This window comes from Triturus cristatus, chromosome 3_2, assembly GCF_964204655.1.
Source record: "Triturus cristatus chromosome 3_2, aTriCri1.1, whole genome shotgun sequence".
In the NCBI taxonomy this organism is placed as follows: domain Eukaryota; kingdom Metazoa; phylum Chordata; class Amphibia; order Caudata; family Salamandridae; genus Triturus; species Triturus cristatus.
Window position 1 is genome coordinate 556,176 of NC_140584.1, and position 24,169 is coordinate 580,344.

A 24,169-nucleotide genomic window follows, 5' to 3' on the forward strand; every position below is an offset into this window, starting at 1 on the left:
TAGCAAAAGTATTGTTTAACAGGACTCGAGGTTTATGAATAAATTCTTTAAACTTTACTGTGTCTTAGTTATTCTGTTGTGGACTGATATATATGTGCAAACGGGTATTTCGGGTTCCCACCATTCCTGAGAATAACTAAGTCGCTTGTTCTGGGTTGTCTATACATTGGGACCGCCGAGCTAAATCTCGGATAACGAATGTGACACTAAGCTAGTCGGATAAGGGGTTCTTAGTTCTGAGGGGAGTTTCTGGTACACCACAATTCTCTAAGGTTCTGGTTTCCTGCGCATAGTTCTGAGCATACGCAGAATCCCTACAACATGGCGCACCTAACGTTTGGTCTTAATATCTGAGATGCCTTAGTAGTGCTTTTTATTAGTCCACAACGCCCTCACTCTGGTTTCCGGATAACAGGAGTGACGGCTTAGCCTACCTAGGTTTTAGGCTATAGGTTCTTTCAAGCTTGATAATAAAAAAGGTTAAAATAATATAAGCCCAAGTGCTACTAAAGATCTCGTTGTATTTATTTTTTTTCTCTCTCTGAGTCCTTATGGCGGTAGATATTCCCGCTCACAGTAGGGTGTCTCTGCGTGCTCATTTAAGGACGTATGGGGTGCCTGATGACGGGATGGCAGTGGTATTTGTCGTAAGTGCAAGTGCTACTTACCCTTATGAGTTGTTTTACTCTTGGGTTACCTTTGAGGCTGTGGAAGATGTCGATAAAACATTCCACAAATACACTGCTACACCGGTGCCTCTAAGGTATACGCCATATATGGCTCTGGAAATTCCTATCTCTACCTGGCAACACACTATTTGGTTTAATGGCGCCCTCCCCCACACGGTCACCCCGGCGAGACTGGGTCCTTTGTCTATTGAAGGAGCTACTTGGCCGGTGCTGGCCGGACATACACCTCATCCACGCTACCTGACGGTAGGAGTGGATAGCTTACGTATACTACACACTACCCTGATTACGGTCCATAGGGCGTTAGTGCAGTATGTGTCGCGCACTGTACAGGTGGGGGCACCTGCAGTTGCGGGACACGGGGCTGATCATCATCATGCGGTTGTGATCAGTCCTGTAATGGTAAACGCGGTTGTTGGCAAGCGCCCCCAGAATAAGGATGAGTATCCTTATTGGCTTGCAGAGAAATTCGATCAACTAGAAGCCGTGTTTCCTAACACTAGTTCGGTGGATAAACACAGGATTCTCACTATTACTTTGCCAAAAGAACTAGTCCCAGACATTGTCGATTGTGACAATTGGGGCAAGGTCTTTGCCGCGACCTATTCGAAGTGCTTCGGTACTACGTCTATGTCGGTACTACCTTCCGTTATCAAGAAAGTCCAGGACGACCATGCTGCGGAAGCAGCTATTGAATTGGGAATGCGGCTTATCGACAGCTTCGATGTAGTATGTTCCATGATTATGGGAAATCTCAAAGGAGATGCCATGCAGTTTAAAGTGGGAAACATGATGGCACTTATTGCGGATGATGATAAGCCGAGGGAGTTTGCAAAAGTTATTGCAAAAGCCTATAGGATGGTTGGACGTAGTGCCCTGGGCGTGAAACCCGTCATCAAAATTCCTGATGTAGTACAGCACACTAAAGTGAGTTCGTCTACAAAAGACGATAAACCTAACTTTCCAAAACAAAATTGGAGAGCCAAAAAACAAGATAAACAGCAACAGAAACAGGAGACCCGTCCAGCTTCCCCGGTTCAGGCATATGTTGAACGAACTTATGATTTGCGTGATCGTTCTCGTATTAAGTCACCTGATAGGTTTCAGGTTCCTGACCAGCGCTCTCCTCGTTCTTCACAGGAATCAGCGGCTTCACACTTTGGTGGCGGAGACCGTGGGAGAGGTCGGAGTGCTCAAGGACGTGAGCAACCCAGACAAGCGGACGTAAAAGGCAAACAGGAGGCTTCTGCACATCCGCGTCCTCCGTTTCAGAAAAAGAAAGTTGCTGCTATCTCAGCGAAGTATGCCTCAGATGGTGCGGACACAGCTTCTGAACATGAAATGGGCTTTGACGCTGCTAGACAGCGCGGCGGAAGTTACAGTAGTGCGGGGAGCACTGCGTCCATTTCTGGAGGCGACAGCAACTAAAATCTATGTAACAGTAGAAACTGCTGATACTCGCGTAGCCCCCCCTGAGAGATTATTTGACATAGTCCTCAATATTGAGGGTGACATACAACGTAAAATTAACGCGGTATTTTGGGATAATCTAACGACCACCTATGACATACTATTGGCGGAGAAAGATTGGCCCCCGGCTTTCGTTCTAAACGCTCCAAGGGGGGAAGAAGTCATTCTTCCTTCTTTTGGACACGTAGTGCCCAAGGAGCTATAAAAATGGGCTATAAAAATAGTCCTGGGGTCTTTGCTGCCCGTGTGGTCTCTCTCTTAGAGATGGTAGACCCGGAGGCATACTCGTACGTTGATGACATCTACTTAACTGACGACGAGTTGCTTCCTCACCTTGCTCGCGTGGACAACATAATTTGTATGTTTGCGGACTTTGGTTACAAGTTTAACTTTAAGAAGTCCCACATTGCCGAGTACACTGTTTTATTCTTGGGGTACGAACTCAACAATGAGGGCCGAGGCTTGGCTCCGCAGTTCCTTGAGAAATGCGCACGCCTTCGTATCCCTACGACACTGAAACAACTTCAATCATTGCTGGGCTTTCTGAATTTCGGTCGTACCTACATTCCTGAATATGCCCAGCGTATCAAGCCATTATATGCCTTGGTACAACCTACTTTTACCAAATCTTGCTGGCTGCCAGAACATTCGGCTGCATTACACTCTTTGCAGTCTGACCTTCTCACTGCGATATATTTACAAACGCGTGATAACCACAAAAACCTGGTAATTAGAATTGTGCCGGGTGCTGAGGGGTTCACGTACTTAACTTACAATGAAGGCGACACAGTCCCCATTGCTTACAAATCTCATTTATATACTTCGGCTGAAATGCGTTTCTCCACTGTCGAAAAGGTTTTGACAGCTGTTCAGATGGCAATCCTGAAAGAAAGAGCGCTATCACAGGGGAAACGCATGATGGTGGTAACACCATTCCCTGCCCTAGAGGCAGTCACTAAAGCAAGTGTGCCGAATTCTAAAGCTTTGCATCCACGGTGGATACAATGGGCAACCTCCTTAGCCTCACCTGATGTCGAATACATTTTTGACGCAGGACTTCAGACTCAGGAGAGTTTGGAGTATGAATTAGTTCATCCGGCTCCGCTTACATTGCGCCCGTTGGAGGACTTCCATTGTGTCATTTACACTGACGGGTCTGCGCAACCCGCAACTGGATCGAGGCACGCTTATTCAGCGGCTTGCGCAATTGTGGTTGGTACTTTCGTGAATGGAGAATTCGTTCAGGATGCGGTGCATACGCAGACCTTGGGTGATTGTACCGCACAATTGGCGGAGCTTAGAGCTCTGGTGCTTGCACTGGAGTTTGCTGATTATAAAGTCACTACTCTTATAGTGAGTGATTCTTACTATTGTGTTCAATCTTACAACGACAATCTGATGTTTTGGATCACGAATGGTTTTCGTGATTCAAAAGGTAGCACAGTGAAGCATAAAACGCTTTGGGCTAGGGTGGCTGAACTAAAAGGCAGTCTACCCCTTGTGAGTGTTATTCACACTCTTGGTCACCAACGAGTTGGTGTCCATGCTGTCGGTAACAGTTTGGCTGACGAGGCGGCTAAAACAGCAGTGGCAACATACTTAGTAGCAGCAGTTACAAGATCCAAAACAAAGATCGATGATGACATCTTGGCAGCTATTGCTGCAACAGAGACTGGGACAAACTTCCCTAGAGGTTTCCCTTCTAGATACCATTATCACTTAAGTCCTGATAACGTCCCGTTGGTGAGGATTAATGAGGTTGGGGATAGGGTTATTCCCAATTCGGACTGCAGGCCGGCTTTGGTACAGGCTGCGCATGAGGGTGTTGCGTCAGCGCACGCCGGAGTGTCCGCAACGGTATCACTGTTGCAACAGCGTTATTGGTGGTACGGTTTGTACAAACATACACGGACTTATGTCCTCAATTGTGAAATTTGCCAGCAAATAAAGCCATCTACGGTGGCGCGGCCACCACAAACGCAGCTGCATATATCTAATCAACCACTGGCGTGTGTTTATTTAGATCACTGCGGTCCTTTTTCCTCAGACACTGCGTACAAGTATATCTTGGTTGCAGTAGATTCGTGCACACGTTTTCTTTGGGTGTGGCCACAAAGGAGTGCTGACGCCAGGACTGTCATCAAAGCATTGCGTGTCTTTATAGGGAGTTTTGCATGTGGCACCCTTCACTCTGATCAGGGCCCTGCGTTTGCCTCTAAGGCTTACAAAGAAGCCATGAAAAGTTTGGGGGTCCAAGTCAAATTTTCGTCTCCATATCGGCCTGAGGGCAATAGTGTTGTGGAACGAATGAACCGTGACCTAAAGCAATCATTGACGGCCCGGGTGTTAGGTACTGGCAAGAACTGGCTAGCCCATTTGTATGACGTCCAACGTGCACTTAATAATCTCCCTAGAAGGTCTCTGGGTGGGAGGACCCCGTACATGATGCTCTTCGGAGTTCGAATGTTTGTTCCTGACCTTGAGGGTCTCGACATGGCGGCGGCTGCCGCGCCTTTTGACTTAGATGACCACTGTACTGTTTTACAGAATCTTCAAGAAACAAGAGACACTCTAGCAAAAGAGCACGTATCTTCTGCGACCGAGGCTGGATTGCAGATTCCGGTAGTCGGCTGGCTACCCCGAGTTGGTGATCTGGTCCGTGAGAAGGTGGAGAAGAAAAAGGAGTTTGGACCCTCTTATCGTGCACCAGTGCCGGTGCTTGGAGTTGAGGGTACCCGCACAATTGTTTTACCTCCACTTCCTGGTCACAGAGACAACAGGTACATTTCGGTTGACAATGTCAAGCTACACAGGGTGGCCGATACTTCATAGTCTGACACCTTCAGTTTCTTGCCCTTCAATGATGCGCAGTGCTGTTGTGGTGCGACCATCTGACGTAGTACCTGAGGTTGCCATTGAAATGCAAGTACTTTCTGATTCTGCTGTTTAACCTGCGGATGGTGCTTTACCTGATGATGCTGAATATTCATATCCTACTGATGTCCCATTGCCCCTTTTGCATTCCACTGACATTGTCCAGTCTAATTTTTCTTTGGAACTGAATCATTGACTTCCACTGCCCCTTCCAAATTTTCTAAATTTTTTGCCTGGTTCAAGAGACAATTTTTGGTTCCCCCCTGGATTTACATCTGGCTGGTGCTAATTTGTATTTTTTTGTTCATGTCCATTGGTTTTGTGGTGGTATTTTTTAGGTTGATAAATGGACACTACCTGAATGAACGTTCTACAATTAGATTAATTAATGGAACTCTGGCCCCACATTCATCGTCGCACATCATGAAGAGGGACCTGACCTTTGTTAATATCACCGCCTGGCCTGTTCGTGATGGAATAGCATGGGATGCAGTTAAATTTCAAATTCATGGCCCCACGGAAGTGATTAATGTGCCATCTGTATATCGTGTCTCTATGGGTGATGTGGTGAAGCAGGACATTCGATCTGATGATTGGGATGTTAAAACTATAGAGACACTGTTTTCTGATTTAAAATACTATGCCGCTTTTGATGCTGAGGATTTGTATTTGAATAATGAGAACTATGCAGAGCAATTTTGTTATCAACATTATGGCACACATTTTCTCCATAGGGCAAACACATTTCGTAGTTTGGTTAACTTCACACAGTGGGAACATTGCCCTGCCCCGAAAATTGGAAGTTCAAAAACATTGATCGCAAAGTTTTCATATTTTTCAGATTTTAGTGTGACTAATAATGCTTCTTTTTATTTTAAGCTTAACAAAGACCCTGTTTCAAAGGTGCGTTTGACCCACACAAAATTGTTGTTTTCTAAGTCCTTCATGGATGATTTGGCAATTGGTGGGTATGACGTTTGGAAACAGGCTATTGATCTCAAGTCAGTTTGGGGTACTAAATATTGGCAGGTACAAGGTACAGAAGCTTTACATCGTGCCTGCCTGATCCCAAACCACATGTTGTTTTTAAATTCTACTGTTTTTCAGACAACCTGTTTTGGATTGGCTATATCTAAAAACTTAAATTCCCCCTCGATCCCGGATCTGAGAGCTTATCCCGGTTGGGAGAATCACACAGATCTGTCCCTTACTATGTTGCAGTCTTTTGTCTCCAATTCCACCTTCAATATTAGTGCATTAGACCCTACAGGTTGGTTGATATGGCAGAAAAGTTCGGATACCTGTCAACGTAGATTTTTGGGGTTAATTCCCGGGTACATACAGGATAGAGTAGACCCACGTTTTCTGTCCTCACATACTGTCACTACCTACTCGGTGGGTAAATTATGTCAGACATGGTTGCAACATTCCACATTAGATTCTGTTAAACTTCACTTGACACGTTTGCATGACAACGTTGATTTGAATGATTTTGTTAAAGGTCCCGCATTAGGAAGATCCAAAAGATGGGTGTATGCGGTTTACAACGAGGTTTGGAAGTTGTCACAGATTGAGGCTGCTTCCAGACTCCGTGCTATTGACCAAGCCAATATGGAAAAAGTATTGGCAGTAATAGATAATAGTATTAATACCTTATCTTCAAGAATATATACATTGGACAACATTATTTCATCTGTTGTAGATATTGTCCAAGACGATGTGTCTGTATTGTATCATGGTCAAAATCAATTACGATCGATTATGCAATTTGCTTGGACTTTGCAGACGTTAAAGGCGGGGAAAGTACCATGGGATTACATGAATGTTTCGTCTTTATTCCGCCCGTTTAATCTGTCAGCAAAGCAACAATTCATGTCCATGAAAGATGCTACATATTCATTATTACATATAGAAAAGTTAGAACCTTTGCCTTTTTCAGTTGCTGAGGCGGATTATTCAGTGTGGCTCGTACATGGAATGGTAACTTTACCAATTTCTATGTATAAGTTTAGTTCTTGTATGAAACATTATGCCTTAGGCAGATTTGAAAAACTTGGTTCTGCATTTTTGCATGCAGTCTGGTCTCTCCCATTTACATATCGATGTGAGAGAGACGGCAAAGAAGTTTATTTGAAGGGTGAGGAGTGTACGACTGCTCCAGATCATTCAGTAGTGTGTAGACATATCCAATTACATGGATCATGTAATATGAATGCCCCTAATTTAGCTTGCGTGTTGAAAGGCATTCCTGTACAAGTTATAACGCCGTCATTTACGCTGCTAGCTAATGGTAGTTATCTGCTTCTTAATAGTGAGGCTTGCTGTGGGATGTTAGCAGGAATTCCCTATATTGTTTCAGTTTCACGAAGAGTAGTTTGCTGTAATAACGTGCTTTTCCCACCCCCGCAAGGCCGGCTGGATATATCCATCTGGCCGACGATTCCAACCTTGAAAGCAGAGTTCAATAGGATGAGCAGAATAAGGGCTCTTTTGTCTCAAAAGGAGGTTGCGTTGACTTCATCACGAGAAACATTTCTCCTTCAAGTTGCGAACACTCGCACGGAAGTTCAAGCGCTTTTGAATACTGACCTTCCCCTACATTTTGGCACACTAATACACACTATCTTCAATGCTTCTTCTACGACTGGTCTGGTGCACTTTTTTAAAATTGTAGGCTCTCGCCTTGTGATGTCTTTCCAGTCTATCTTTGGTGTAATACCAGCTATTTTTCATTCTATTTTTTCTGGGGTCTTCGGATGGTTTCCTCTGATACTCGCATTAATTGCTGGCATACTCCTGTTGGTCTGCGCACTACGCTATGGCTGCACGACTTGCGCTTCTCGACCACGGATCCAGCATGTTCCATCTGCATAGCCGGATGTGGGAATGTTATGGAACTCTGCCACTGGCTACCTTGAGTGTCGCTTATGGATTATCCTTCCGATTCCCGTTTTTCACTTGTGTACAGCCTGTCTTTCACTGTCTCGAATGTCCGTTCCAATGGGCTCTGGATATGTGTCTGTCAAACTTGGTGTCACCTGACCTGGATTTTGATCGACTGATGTATCCCTTAGTGGTTCATGAGTTTGACTGTTCTGGAGTCGGGTTTATGGCCTTGGGTGCGGCGCATGGAGTCCTCGGATTATGGGATATCGAGAGAGCAGCAGTTGACTTCCTGGCACGAAGTTACATCGAGATGCCTGCTTCTTGTCCACGTGGAGTGCTTGATGCTCATTTCCCTGTGGAACACGTGTGTTCTTTTTCTTTGCTGAACTGGATGTCCGAAAATTTTGTGGATGACTCAAATGATTTTCTACTGGAAGCCGCAGCTGCGTATGCTGCTTATACTTTCCTACATTGACTGCCTGATGGCGAGTCGAATAAAGTTTTTTTTTTTTGTTTTTTTTTGCCATCTTTTCACAAACGATCGTTGGCTTCTATGGACGATGGATTGTGTTTTTACATTTTTCTTTTCCTCTCATTTTTCTGAACTCTCATTTCAAGCTTTTTAGTCTGTCTCATTGATCTTGAAATCTGCGTTCTGTAAAATATTCGCCCCTGGTTATACTGTGGTTCGATCAAAGGGGGATGTCACGTGGTTTTAGGCCACTCCCTATTTACAGTGCTAAGTTAGCTTAATCACGTTAGCTGTTGGAAAACCATCTTGTTGCTTTCGCTGCCTTTGCACCCGACACTGTTGTTACATGTTATTACTTTGAGAAATGCAGACTCGCTCTTGTCTCAAGTGAATGTTATTAATACATCCTTAACAGTTGCTAGTGCCCTTGGTCTGTACATCGAGTAAAGAACTGTTCTAGGACACTAGACGGTGCCGGCTGATTATGTTTAGGGTGATCGTACCACTGTTTAGTCACAACATGCACGCAGCTGCAAATACCAGAAAGTCGAGGGCTTTAATAACACAGCGCAGCATATTGTTAAGGCATTCGATAGAAGAGCTGTTGCAGAGAACACTGAGCTGATCCTGTGATGTGATACATCTGAGCTGATCTATACGGTATGGGGTCCCCTATGCAAGCCTATGAGACCTTCTAATAGTCTAATAATATTTTATTAGTAACTAGAGAAAGGAGGGTGGTTATTTTCCACTGTCATTATAATATGATCGCTCCTTTTATATTCTATGGTATTGTAACAATGTTAATGGTAATGATCTTAACCATTTGTCTACTTATGTTAGCCAAAGTATTGTTTAACAGGACTCGAGGTTTATGAATAAATTCTTTAAACTTTACTGTGTCTTAGTTATTCTGTTGTGGACTGATATATATGTGCAAACGGGTATTTCGGGTTCCCACCATTCCTGAGAATAACTAAGTCGCTTGTTCTGGGTTGTCTATACATTGGGACCGCCGAGCTAAATCTCGGATAACGAATGTGACACTAAGCTAGTCGGATAAGGGGTTCTTAGTTCTGAGGGGAGTTTCTGGTACACCACAATTCTCTAAGGTTCTGGTTTCCTGCGCATAGTTCTGAGCATACGCAGAATCCCTACAACAGTATGAGTCTAAGACCTTAGCTATTAGGCCAGAGTAAAATTTAAGACCTTAACCAGTAGGCCAGAGTAAGAGTTAAGACCTCAGCTATTAGGCCAGAGTAAGAGTTAAGACCTTAACCAGTAGGCCAGAGTAAGAGATGAGACCTTAACCATTAGGCCAGAGTACGAGTCTAAGACCTTAGCTATTAGGCCAGAGTAAGTGTTAAGACCTTAACCAGAAGGCCCGAGTAAGAGTTAAGACCTTAACCTGCAGGCCATAGTACGAGTCTAAGACCTTAGCTATTAGGCCAGAGTACGAGTCCAAGACCTTAGCTGTTAGGCTAGAGTAAGAGTTAAGACCTTAACCAGTAGGCCAGAGTAAGAGTTAAGACCTTAGCTATTAGGCCAGAGTACGAGTCTAAGACCTTAGCTATTAGGCCAGAGTAAGAGTTAAGACATTAGCTATTAGGCCAGAATAAGAGTTAAGACCTTAGCTATTAGGCCAGAGTACGAGTCTAAGACCTTAGCTATTATGCCAGAGTAAGAGTTAAGACCTTAACCAGTAGGCCAGAGTACGAGTCTCAAACCTTAGCTATTAGGCCAGAGTAAGAGTTAAGACCTTAACCAGTAGGCCAGAGTAAGAGTTAAGACCTTACCATTAGGCCAGAGTATGAGTCTAAGACCTTAGCTATTAGGCCAGAGTAAGAGTTAAGACCTTAGCTATTAGGCCAGAGTAAGAGTTAAGACCTTAACCAGTAGGCCAGAGTAAGAGTTAAGACCTTAACCAGTAGGCCAGAGTACGAGTCTAAGACCTTAGCTATTAGGCCAGAGTAAGAGTTAAGACCTTAGCTATTAGGCCAGAGTACGAGTCTAAGACCTTAGCCATTAGGCCAGAGTAAGAGGTAAGACCTTAACCAGTAGGCCAGAGTAAGAGTTAAGACCTTAGCTATTAGGCCAGAGTAAGAGTTAAGACCTTAACCATTAGGTCAGTGTAAGAGTTAAGACCTTAACCATTAGGTCAGACTACGAGTCTAAGACCTTAGCTATTAGGCCAGAGTACGAGTCTAAGACCTTAGCTATTAGGCCAGAGTAAGAGTTAAGACCTTAACCAGTAGGCCAGAGTAAGAGTTAAGACCTTAACCAGAAGGCCAGAGTACGAGTCTAAGACCTTAGCTATTAGGGCAGAGTAAGAGTTAAGACCTTAGCTATTAGGCCAGAGTATGAGTCTAAGCCCTTAGCTATTATGCCAGAGTGAGAGATAAGACCTTAACCAGTAGGCCAGAGTAAGAGTTAAGACCTTAGCTATTAGGCCAGAGTAAGAGTTAAGACCTTAACCATTAGGTCAGTGTACGAGTCTAAGACCTTAGCTATTAGGCCAGAGTACGAGTCTAAGACCTTAGCTATTAGGCCAGAGTAAGAGTTAAGACCGTAACCAGTAGGCCAGAGTAAGAGTTAAGACCTTAACCATTAGGCCAGAGTACGAGTCTAAGACCTTAGCTATTAGGCCAGAGTAAGAGTTAAGACCTTAGCTATTAGGCCAGAGTAAGAGTTGAGACCTTAACCATTAGGCCAGAGTACGAGTCTAAGACCTTAACCAGTAGGCCAGAGTAAGAGTTAAGACCTTAACAATTAGGCCAGAGTACGAGTCTAAGACCTTAACCAGTAGGCCAGAGTAAGAGTTTAAGACCTTAGCTATTAGGACAGAGTAAGAGTTGAGACCTTAACCATTAGGCCAGAGTATGAGTCTAAGACCTTAGCTATTAGGCCAGAGTAAGAGTTAAGACCTTAACCATTAGGCCAGAGTATGAGTTTAAGACCTTAGCTATTAGGCCAGAGTAAGAGTTAAGACCTTAACCAGTAGGCCAGAGTAAGAGTTAAGACCTTAACCATTAGGCCAGAGTACGAGTCTAAGACCTTAGCTATTAGGCCAGAGTAAGAGTTAAGACCTTAGCTATTAGGACAGAGTAAGAGTTGAGACCTTAGCTATCAGGCCAGAGTAAGAGTTAAGACCTTAACCAGTAGGCCAGAGTATGAGTCTAAGACCTTAGCTATTAGGCCAGAGTAAGAGTTAAGACCTTAGCTATTAGGCCAGAGTAACAGTTAAGACCTTAACCAGTAGGCCAGAGTACGAGTCTAAGACCTTAGCTATTAGGCCAGAGTACGAGTCTAAGACCTTAGCTACTAGGCCAGAGTACGAGTCTAATACCTTAGCTATTAGGCCAGAGTAAGAGTTAAGACCTTAACCAGTAGGCCAGAGTACGAGTTTAAGACCTTAGCTATTAGGCCAGAGTAAGAGTTAAGACCTTAACCAGTAGGCCAGAGTAAGAGTTAAGACCTTAACCATTAGGCCAGAGTACGAGTCTAAGACCTTAGCTATTAGGCCAGAGTAAGAGTTAAGACCTTAGCTATTAGGACAGAGTAAGAGTTGAGACCTTAGCTATCAGGCCAGAGTAAGAGTTAAGACCTTAACCAGTAGGCCAGAGTATGAGTCTAAGACCTTAGCTATTAGGCCAGAGTAAGAGTTAAGACCTTAGCTATTAGGCCAGAGTAACAGTTAAGACCTTAACCAGTAGGCCAGAGTACGAGTCTAAGACCTTAGCTATTAGGCCAGAGTACGAGTCTAAGACCTTAGCTACTAGGCCAGAGTACGAGTCTAAGACCTTAGCTATTAGGCCAGAGTAAGAGTTAAGACCTTAACCAGTAGGCCAGAGTAAGAGTTAAGACCTTAACCTGTAGGCCATAGTACGAGTCTAAGACCTTAGCTACTAGGCCAGATTAAGAGTTAAGACCTTAGCTATTAGACCAGATTACGAGTCTAAGACCTTTGATATTTGGCCAGAGTAAGAGTTAAGACCTTAGCTATTAGGCCAGAGTAAAAGTTAAGACCTTAACCATTAGGCCAGAGTCAGAGTTAAGACCTTAACTATTAGGCCAGAGTACGAGTCTAAGATGTTAGCTATTAGGCCAGAGTAAGAGTTAAGACCTTAACCAGTAGGCCAGAGTAAGAGTTAAGACCTTAACCATTAGGCCAGAGTACGAGTCTAAGACCTTAGCTATTAGGCCAGAGTAAGAGTTAAGACCTTAGCTATTAGGCCAGAGTAAGAGTTAAGACCTTAACCATTAGGCCAAAGTACGAGTCTAAGACCTTAGCTATTAGGCCAGAGTAAGAGTTAAGACCTTAACCAGTAGGCCAGAGTAAGAGTTAAGACCTTAACCATTAGGCCAGAGTACGAGTCTAAGACCTTAGCTATTAGGCCAGAGTAAGAGTTAAGACCTTAGCTATTAGGCCAGAGTAAGAGTTGAAACCTTGACCAGTAGGCCAGAGTAAGAGTTAAGACCATAACCAGTAGGCCAGAGTACGAGTCTAAGACCTTAGCTATTAGGCAAGAGTAAGAGTTAAGACCTTAGCTATTAGGCCAGAGTACGAGTCTAAGACCTTAGCTATTAGGGCAGAGTAAGAGTTAAGACCTTAACCAGTAGGCCAGAGTGAGAGTTAAGACCTTAGCTATTAGGCCAGAGAAAGAGTTAAGACCTTAACCATTAGGCCAGAGTACGAGTGTAAGACCTTAGCTATTAGGCCAGAGTAAGAGTTAAGACCTTAGCTATTAGGCCAGAGTAAGAGTTAAGACCTTAACCAGTAGGCCAGAGTAAGAGGTAAGACCTTAACCAGTAGGCCAGAGTAAGAGTTAAGACCTTAGCTATTAGGCCAGAGTAAGAGTTAATACCTTAACCATTAGGTCAGTGTAAGAGTTAAGACCTTAACCATTAGGTCAGAGTACGAGTCTAAGACCTTAGCTATTAGGCCAGAGTACGAGTCTAAGACCTTAGCTATTAGGCCAGAGTAAGAGTTAAGACCTTAACCAGTAGGCCAGAGTAAGAGTTAAGACCTTAACCAGAAGGCCAGAGTACGAGTCTAAGACCTTAGCTATTAGGGCAGAGTAAGAGTTAAGACCTTAGCTATTAGGCCAGAGTATGAGTCTAAGCCCTTAGCTATTATGCCAGAGTGAGAGATAAGACCTTAACCAGTAGGCCAGAGTAAGAGTTAAGACCTTAGCTATTAGGCCAGAGTAAGAGTTAAGACCTTAACCATTAGGTCAGTGTACGAGTCTAAGACCTTAGCTATTAGGCCAGAGTACGAGTCTAAGACCTTAGCTATTAGGCCAGAGTAAGAGTTAAGACCGTAACCAGTAGGCCAGAGTAAGAGTTAAGACCTTAACCATTAGGCCAGAGTACGAGTCTAAGACCTTAGCTATTAGGCCAGAGTAAGAGTTAAGACCTTAGCTATTAGGCCAGAGTAAGAGTTGAGACCTTAACCATTAGGCCAGAGTACGAGTCTAAGACCTTAACCAGTAGGCCAGAGTAAGAGTTAAGACCTTAACAATTAGGCCAGAGTACGAGTCTAAGACCTTAACCAGTAGGCCAGAGTAAGAGTTTAAGACCTTAGCTATTAGGCCAGAGTAAGAGTTAAGACCTTAACCAGTAGGCCAGAGTAAGAGGTAAGACCTTAACCAGTAGGCCAGAGTAAGAGTTAAGACCTTAGCTATTAGGCCAGAGTAAGAGTTAATACCTTAACCATTAGGTCAGTGTAAGAGTTAAGACCTTAACCATTAGGTCAGAGTACGAGTCTAAGACCTTAGCTATTAGGCCAGAGTACGAGTCTAAGACCTTAGCTATTAGGCCAGAGTAAGAGTTAACACCTTAACCAGTAGGCCAGAGTAAGAGTTAAGACCTTAACCATTAGGCCAGATTACGAGTCTAAAACCTTAGCTATTAGGCCAGAGTAAGAGTTAAGACCTTAGCTATTAGGCCAGAGTAAGAGTTGAGACCTTAACCATTAGGCCAGAGTACAAGTCTAAGACCTTAACCAGTAGGCCAGAGTAAGAGTTAAGACCTTAATTATTAGGCCAGAGTACGAGTCTAAGACCTTAACCAGTAGGCCAGAGTAAGAGTTTAAGACCGTAACTATTAGGACAGAGTAAGAGTTGAGACCTTAACCATTAGGCCAGAGTATGAGTCTAAGACCTTAGCTATTAGGCCAGAGTAAGAGTTAAGACCTTAACCAGTAGGCCAGAGTAAGAGTTAAGACCTTAACCATTAGGCCAGAGTACGATTCTAAAACCTTAGCTATTAGGCCAGAGTACGAGTTAAGACCTTAGCTATTAGGCCAGAGTAAGAGTTAAGACCTTAACTAGTAGGCCAGAGTGAGAATTAAGACCTTAACCATTAGGCCAGAGTACGATTCTAAAACCTTAGCTATTAGGCCAGAGTACGAGTTAAGACCTTAGCTATTAGGCCAGAGTAAGAGTTAAGACCTTAACCAGTAGGCCAGAGTAAGAGTTAAGACCTTAGCTATTAGGCCAGAGTAAGAGTTAAGACCTTAACCAGTAGGCCAGAGTAAGAGTTAAGACTTTAACCAGAAGGCCAGAGTACGAGTCTAAGACCTTAGCTATTAGGGCAGAGTAAGTGTTAAGACCTTAGCTATTAGGCCAGAGTATGAGTCTAAGCCCTTAGCTATTAGGCCAGAGTGAGAGATAAGACCTTAACCAGTAGGCCAGAGTAAGAGTTAAGACCTTAGCTATTAGGCCAGAGTAAGAGTTAAGACCTTAACCATTAGGTCAGTGTACGAGTCTAAGACCTTAGCTATTAGGCCAGAGTACGAGTCTAAGACCTTAGCTATTAGGCCAGAGTAAGAGTTAAGACCTTAACCAGTAGGCCAGAGTAAGAGTTAAGACCTTAACCATTAGGCCAGAGTACGAGTCTAAGACCTTAGCTATTAGGCCAGAGTAAGAGTTAAGACCTTAGCTATTAGGCCAGAGTAAGAGTTGAGACCTTAACCATTAGGCCAGAGTACGAGTCTAAGACCTTAACCAGTAGGCCAGAGTAAGAGTTAAGACCTTAACCATTAGGCCAGAGTACGAGTCTAAGACCTTAAAAAGTAGTCCAGAGTAAGAGTTAAGACCTTAACCATTAGGCCAGAGTACGAGTCTAAGACCTTAGCTATTAGGCAGGAGTAAGAGTTAAGACCTTAGCTATTAGGCCAGAGTAAGAGTTAAGACCTTAACCAGTAGACCAGAGTAAGAGTTAAGACCTTAGCTATTAGGCCAGAGTAAGAGTTGAGACCTTAACCATTAGGCCAGAGTACGAGTCTAAGACCTTAACCAGTAGGCCAGAGTAAGAGTTAAGACCTTAACCATGAGGCCAGAGTACGAGTCTAAGACCTTAACCAGTAGGCCAGAGTAAGAGTTAAGACCTTAACCATTAGACCAGAGTACGAGTCTAAGACCTTAGCTATTAGGCAGGAGTAAGAGTTAAGACCTTAGCTATTAGGCCAGAGTAAGAGTTAAGACCTTAACCAGTAGGCCAGAGTAGGAGTCTAAGACCTTAGCTATTAGGCCAGAGTAAGAGTTAAGACCTTAACCAGTAGGCCAGAATAAGAGTTAAGACCTTAACCATTAGGCCAGAGTATGATTCTAAGACCTTAGCTATTAGGCCAGAGTACGAGTCTAAGACCTTAGCTATTAGGCCAGAGTAAGAGTTAAGACCTTAGCTATTAGGCCAGAGTAAGGGTTAGGACCTTAGCTATTAGGCCAGAGTAAGAGTTAAGACCTTAACCATTAGGCCAGAGTATGAGTCTAAGACCTTGGCTATTAGGCCAGAGTAAAATTTAAGACCTTAACCAGTAGGCCAGAGTAAGAGTTAAGACCTCAGCTATTAGGCCAGAGTAAGAGTTAAGACCTTAACCAGTAGGCCAGAGTAAGAGTTGAGACCTTAACCATTAGGCCAGAGTACGAGTCTAAGACCTTAGCTATTAGGCCAGAGTAAGTGTTAAGACCTTAACCAGAAGGCCCGAGTAAGAGTTAAGACCTTAACCTGCAGGCCATAGTACGAGTCTAAGACCTTAGCTATTAGGCCAGAGTACGAGTCCAAGACCTTAGCTTTTAGGCTAGAGTAAGAGTTAAGACCTTAACCAGTAGGCCAGAGTAAGAGTTAAGACCTTAGCTATTAGGCCAGAGTACGAGTCTAAGACCTTAGCTATTAGGCCAGAGTAAGAGTTAATACCTTAACCATTAGGTCAGTGTAAGAGTTAAGACCTTAACCATTAGGTCAGAGTACGAGTCTAAGACCTTAGCTATTAGGCCAGAGTACGAGTCTAAGACCTTAGCTATTAGGCCAGAGTAAGAGTTAACACCTTAACCAGTAGGCCAGAGTAAGAGTTAAGACCTTAACCATTAGGCCAGATTACGAGTCTAAAACCTTAGCTATTAGGCCAGAGTAAGAGTTAAGACCTTAGCTATTAGGCCAGAGTAAGAGCTGAGACCTTAACCATTAGGCCAGAGTACAAGTCTAAGACCTTAACCAGTAGGCCAGAGTAAGAGTTAAGACCTTAATTATTAGGCCAGAGTACGAGTCTAAGACCTTAACCAGTAGGCCAGAGTAAGAGTTTAAGACCGTAACTATTAGGACAGAGTAAGAGTTGAGACCTTAACCATTAGGCCAGAGTATGAGTCTAAGACCTTAGCTATTAGGCCAGAGTAAGAGTTAAGACCTTAACCAGTAGGCCAGAGTAAGAGTTAAGACCTTAACCATTAGGCCAGAGTACGATTCTAAAACCTTAGCTATTAGGCCAGAGTACGAGTTAAGACCTTAGCTATTAGGCCAGAGTAAGAGTTAAGACCTTAACTAGTAGGCCAGAGTGAGAATTAAGACCTTAACCATTAGGCCAGAGTACGATTCTAAAACCTTAGCTATTAGGCCAGAGTACGAGTTAAGACCTTAGCTATTAGGCCAGAGTAAGAGTTAAGACCTTAACCAGTAGGCCAGAGTAAGAGTTAAGACCTTAGCTATTAGGCCAGAGTAAGAGTTAAGACCTTAACCAGTAGGCCAGAGTAAGAGTTAAGACTTTAACCAGAAGGCCAGAGTACGAGTCTAAGACCTTAGCTATTAGGGCAGAGTAAGTGTTAAGACCTTAGCTATTAGGCCAGAGTATGAGTCTAAGCCCTTAGCTATTAGGCCAGAGTGAGAGATAAGACCTTAACCAGTAGGCCAGAGTAAGAGTTAAGACCTTAGCTATTAGGCCAGAGTAAGAGTTAAGACCTTAACCATTAGGTCAGTGTACGAGTCTAAGACCTTAGCTATTAGGCCAGAGTACGAGTCTAAGACCTTAGCTATTAGGCCAGAGTAAGAGTTAAGACCTTAACCAGTAGGCCAGAGTAAGAGTTAAGACCTTAACCATTAGGCCAGAGTACGAGTCTAAGACCTTAGCTATTAGGCCAGAGTAAGAGTTAAGACCTTAGCTATTAGGCCAGAGTAAGAGTTGAGACCTTAACCATTAGGCCAGAGTACGAGTCTAAGACCTTAACCAGTAGGCCAGAGTAAGAGTTAAGACCTTAACCATTAGGCCAGAGTACGAGTCTAAGACCTTAAAAAGTAGTCCAGAGTAAGAGTTAAGACCTTAACCATTAGGCCAGAGTACGAGTCTAAGACCTTAGCTATTAGGCAGGAGTAAGAGTTAAGACCTTAGCTATTAGGCCAGAGTAAGAGTTAAGACCTTAACCAGTAGACCAGAGTAAGAGTTAAGACCTTAGCTATTAGGCCAGAGTAAGAGTTGAGACCTTAACCATTAGGCCAGAGTACGAGTCTAAGACCTTAACCAGTAGGCCAGAGTAAGAGTTAAGACCTTAACCATGAGGCCAGAGTACGAGTCTAAGACCTTAACCAGTAGGCCAGAGTAAGAGTTAAGACCTTAACCATTAGACCAGAGTACGAGTCTAAGACCTTAGCTATTAGGCAGGAGTAAGAGTTAAGACCTTAGCTATTAGGCCAGAGTAAGAGTTAAGACCTTAACCAGTAGGCCAGAGTAGGAGTCTAAGACCTTAGCTATTAGGCCAGAGTAAGAGTTAAGACCTTAACCAGTAGGCCAGAATAAGAGTTAAGACCTTAACCATTAGGCCAGAGTATGATTCTAAGACCTTAGCTATTAGGCCAGAGTACGAGTCTAAGACCTTAGCTATTAGGCCAGAGTAAGAGTTAAGACCTTAGCTATTAGGCCAGAGTAAGGGTTAGGACCTTAGCTATTAGGCCAGAGTAAGAGTTAAGACCTTAACCATTAGGCCAGAGTATGAGTCTAAGACCTTGGCTATTAGGCCAGAGTAAAATTTAAGACCTTAACCAGTAGGCCAGAGTAAGAGTTAAGACCTCAGCTATTAGGCCAGAGTAAGAGTTAAGACCTTAACCAGTAGGCCAGAGTAAGAGTTGAGACCTTAACCATTAGGCCAGAGTACGAGTCTAAGACCTTAGCTATTAGGCCAGAGTAAGTGTTAAGACCTTAACCAGAAGGCCCGAGTAAGAGTTAAGACCTTAACCTGCAGGCCATAGTACGAGTCTAAGACCTTAGCTATTAGGCCAGAGTACGAGTCCAAGACCTTAGCTTTTAGGCTAGAGTAAGAGTTAAGACCTTAACCAGTAGGCCAGAGTAAGAGTTAAGACCTTAGCTATTAGGCCAGAGTACGAGTCTAAGACCTTAGCTATTAGGCCAGAGTAAGAGTTAAGACATTAGCTATTAGGCCAGAATAAGAGTTAAGACCTTAGCTATTAGGCCAGAGTACGAGTCTAAGACCTTAGCTATTATGCCAGAGTAAGAGTTAAGACCTTAACCAGTAGGCCAGAGTACGAGTCTCAAACCTTAGCTATTAGGCCAGAGTAAGAGTTAAGACCTTAACCAGTAGGCCAGAGTAAGAGTTAAGACCTTAACCATTAGGCCAGAGTACGAGTCTAAGACCTTAGCTATTAGGCCAGAGTAAGAGTTAAGACCTTAGCTATTAGGACAGAGTAAGAGTTGAGACCTTAGCTATCAGGCCAGAGTAAGAGTTAAGACCTTAACCAGTAGGCCAGAGTATGAGTCTAAGACCTTAGCTATTAGGCCAGAGTAAGAGTTAAGACCTTAGCTATTAGGCCAGAGTAACAGTTAAGACCTTAACCAGTAGGCCAGAGTACGAGTCTAAGACCTTAGCTATTAGGCCAGAGTACGAGTCTAAGACCTTAGCTACTAGGCCAGAGTACGAGTCTAATACCTTAGCTATTAGGCCAGAGTAAGAGTTAAGACCTTAACCAGTAGGCCAGAGTAAGAGTTTAAGACCTTAGCTATTAGGCCAGAGTAAGAGTTAAGACCTTAACCAGTAGGCCAGAGTAAGAGTTAAGACCTTAACCATTAGGCCAGAGTACGAGTCTAAGACCTTAGCTATTAGGCCAGAGTAAGAGTTAAGACCTTAGCTATTAGGACAGAGTAAGAGTTGAGACCTTAGCTATCAGGCCAGAGTAAGAGTTAAGACCTTAACCAGTAGGCCAGAGTATGAGTCTAAGACCTTAGCTATTAGGCCAGAGTAAGAGTTAAGACCTTAGCTATTAGGCCAGAGTAACAGTTAAGACCTTAACCAGTAGGCCAGAGTACGAGTCTAAGACCTTAGCTATTAGGCCAGAGTACGAGTCTAAGACCTTAGCTACTAGGCCAGAGTACGAGTCTAAGACCTTAGCTATTAGGCCAGAGTAAGAGTTAAGACCTTAACCAGTAGGCCAGAGTAAGAGTTAAGACCTTAACCTGTAGGCCATAGTACGAGTCTAAGACCTTAGCTACTAGGCCAGATTAAGAGTTAAGACCTTAGCTATTAGACCAGATTACGAGTCTAAGACCTTTGATATTTGGCAAGAGTAAGAGTTAAGACCTTAGCTATTAGGCCAGAGTAAGAGTTAAGACCTTAACCATTAGGCCAGAGTCAGAGTTAAGACCTTAACTATTAGGCCAGAGTACGAGTCTAAGATGTTAGCTATTAGGCCAGAGTAAGAGTTAAGACCTTAACCAGTAGGCCAGAGTAAGAGTTAAGACCTTAACCATTAGGCCAGAGTACGAGTCTAAGACCTTAGCTATTAGGCCAGAGTAAGAGTTAAGACCTTAGCTATTAGGCCAGAGTAAGAGTTAAGACCTTAACCATTAGGCCAAAGTACGAGTCTAAGACCTTAGCTATTAGGCCAGAGTAAGAGTTAAGACCTTAACCAGTAGGCCAGAGTAAGAGTTAAGACCTTAACCATTAGGCCAGAGTACGAGTCTAAGACCTTAGCTATTAGGCCAGAGTAAGAGTTAAGACCTTAGCTATTAGGCCAGAGTAAGAGTTGAAACCTTGACCAGTAGGCCAGAGTAAGAGTTAAGACCATAACCAGTAGGCCAGAGTACGAGTCTAAGACCTTAGCTATTAGGCAAGAGTAAGAGTTAAGACCTTAGCTATTAGGCCAGAGTACGAGTCTAAGACCTTAGCTATTAGGGCAGAGTAAGAGTTAAGACCTTAACCAGTAGGCCAGAGTGAGAGTTAAGACCTTAGCTATTAGGCCAGAGAAAGAGTTAAGACCTTAACCATTAGGCCAGAGTACGAGTGTAAGACCTTAGCTATTAGGCCAGAGTAAGAGTTAAGACCTTAGCTATTAGGCCAGAGTAAGAGTTAAGACCTTAACCAGTAGGCCAGAGTAAGAGGTAAGACCTTAACCAGTAGGCCAGAGTAAGAGTTAAGACCTTAGCTATTAGGCCAGAGTAAGAGTTAATACCTTAACCATTAGGTCAGTGTAAGAGTTAAGACCTTAACCATTAGGTCAGAGTACGAGTCTAAGACCTTAGCTATTAGGCCAGAGTACGAGTCTAAGACCTTAGCTATTAGGCCAGAGTAAGAGTTAAGACCTTAACCAGTAGGCCAGAGTAAGAGTTAAGACCTTAACCAGAAGGCCAGAGTACGAGTCTAAGACCTTAGCTATTAGGGCAGAGTAAGAGTTAAGACCTTAGCTATTAGGCCAGAGTATGAGTCTAAGCCCTTAGCTATTATGCCAGAGTGAGAGATAAGACCTTAACCAGTAGGCCAGAGTAAGAGTTAAGACCTTAGCTATTAGGCCAGAGTAAGAGTTAAGACCTTAACCATTAGGTCAGTGTACGAGTCTAAGACCTTAGCTATTAGGCCAGAGTACGAGTCTAAGACCTTAGCTATTAGGCCAGAGTAAGAGTTAAGACCGTAACCAGTAGGCCAGAGTAAGAGTTAAGACCTTAACCATTAGGCCAGAGTACGAGTCTAAGACCTTAGCTATTAGGCCAGAGTAAGAGTTAAGACCTTAGCTATTAGGCCAGAGTAAGAGTTGAGACCTTAACCATTAGGCCAGAGTACGAGTCTAAGACCTTAACCAGTAGGCCAGAGTAAGAGTTAAGACCTTAACAATTAGGCCAGAGTACGAGTCTAAGACCTTAACCAGTAGGCCAGAGTAAGAGTTTAAGACCTTAGCTATTAGGACAGAGTAAGAGTTGAGACCTTAACCAGTAGGCCAGAGTAAGAGTTAAGACCTTAACCATTAGGCCAGAGTACGAGTCTAAGACCTTAGCTATTAGGCCAGAGTAAGAGTTAAGACCTTAGCTATTAGGCCAGAGTAAGAGTTGAAACCTTGACCAGTAGGCCAGAGTAAGAGTTAAGACCATAACCAGTAGGCCAGAGTACGAGTCTAAGACCTTAGCTATTAGGCAAGAGTAAGAGTTAAGACCTTAGCTATTAGGCCAGAGTACGAGTCTAAGACCTTAGCTATTAGGGCAGAGTAAGAGTTAAGACCTTAACCAGTAGGCCAGAGTGAGAGTTAAGACCTTAGCTATTAGGCCAGAGAAAGAGTTAAGACCTTAACCATTAGGCCAGAGTACGAGTGTAAGACCTTAGCTATTAGGCCAGAGTAAGAGTTAAGACCTTAGCTATTAGGCCAGAGTAAGAGTTAAGACCTTAACCAGTAGGCCAGAGTAAGAGGTAAGACCTTAACCAGTAGGCCAGAGTAAGAGTTAAGACCTTAGCTATTAGGCCAGAGTAAGAGTTAATACCTTAACCATTAGGTCAGTGTAAGAGTTAAGACCTTAACCATTAGGTCAGAGTACGAGTCTAAGACCTTAGCTATTAGGCCAGAGTACGAGTCTAAGACCTTAGCTATTAGGCCAGAGTAAGAGTTAAGACCTTAACCAGTAGGCCAGAGTAAGAGTTAAGACCTTAACCAGAAGGCCAGAGTACGAGTCTAAGACCTTAGCTATTAGGGCAGAGTAAGAGTTAAGACCTTAGCTATTAGGCCAGAGTATGAGTCTAAGCCCTTAGCTATTATGCCAGAGTGAGAGATAAGACCTTAACCAGTAGGCCAGAGTAAGAGTTAAGACCTTAGCTATTAGGCCAGAGTAAGAGTTAAGACCTTAACCATTAGGTCAGTGTACGAGTCTAAGACCTTAGCTATTAGGCCAGAGTACGAGTCTAAGACCTTAGCTATTAGGCCAGAGTAAGAGTTAAGACCGTAACCAGTAGGCCAGAGTAAGAGTTAAGACCTTAACCATTAGGCCAGAGTACGAGTCTAAGACCTTAGCTATTAGGCCAGAGTAAGAGTTAAGACCTTAGCTATTAGGCCAGAGTAAGAGTTGAGACCTTAACCATTAGGCCAGAGTACGAGTCTAAGACCTTAACCAGTAGGCCAGAGTAAGAGTTAAGACCTTAACAATTAGGCCAGAGTACGAGTCTAAGACCTTAACCAGTAGGCCAGAGTAAGAGTTTAAGACCTTAGCTATTAGGACAGAGTAAGAGTTGAGACCTTAACCATTAGGCCAGAGTATGAGTCTAAGACCTTAGCTATTAGGCCAGAGTAAGAGTTAAGACCTTAACCATTAGGCCAGAGTATGAGTTTAAGACCTTAGCTATTAGGCCAGAGTAAGAGTTAAGACCTTAACCAGTAGGCCAGAGTAAGAGTTAAGACCTTAACCATTAGGCCAGAGTACGAGTCTAAGACCTTAGCTATTAGGCCAGAGTAAGAGTTAAGACCTTAGCTATTAGGACAGAGTAAGAGTTGAGACCTTAGCTATCAGGCCAGAGTAAGAGTTAAGACCTAAACCAGTAGGCCAGAGTATGAGTCTAAGACCTTAGCTATTAGGCCAGAGTAAGAGTTAAGACCTTAGCAATTAGGCCAGAGTAACAGTTAAGACCTTAACCAGTAGGCCAGAGTACGAGTCTAAGACCTTAGCTATTAGGCCAGAGTACGAGTCTAAGACCTTAGCTACTAGGCCAGAGTACGAGTCTAAGACCTTAGCTATTAGGCCAGAGTAAGAGTTAAGACCTTAACCAGTAGGCCAGAGTAAGAGTTTAAGACCTTAGCTATTAGGCCAGAGTAAGAGTTAAGACCTTAACCAGTAGGCCAGAGTAAGAGTTAAGACCTTAACCATTAGGCCAGAGTACGAGTCTAAGACCTTAGCTATTAGGCCAGAGTAAGAGTTAAGACCTTAGCTATTAGGACAGAGTAAGAGTTGAGACCTTAGCTATCAGGCCAGAGTAAGAGTTAAGACCTTAACCAGTAGGCCAGAGTATGAGTCTAAGACCTTAGCTATTAGGCCAGAGTAAGAGTTAAGACCTTAGCTATTAGGCCAGAGTAACAGTTAAGACCTTAACCAGTAGGCCAGAGTACGAGTCTAAGACCTTAGATATTAGGCCAGAGTACGAGTCTAAGACCTTAGCTACTAGGCCAGAGTACGAGTCTAAGACCTTAGCTATTAGGCCAGAGTAAGAGTTAAGACCTTAACCAGTAGGCCAGAGTAAGAGTTAAGACCTTA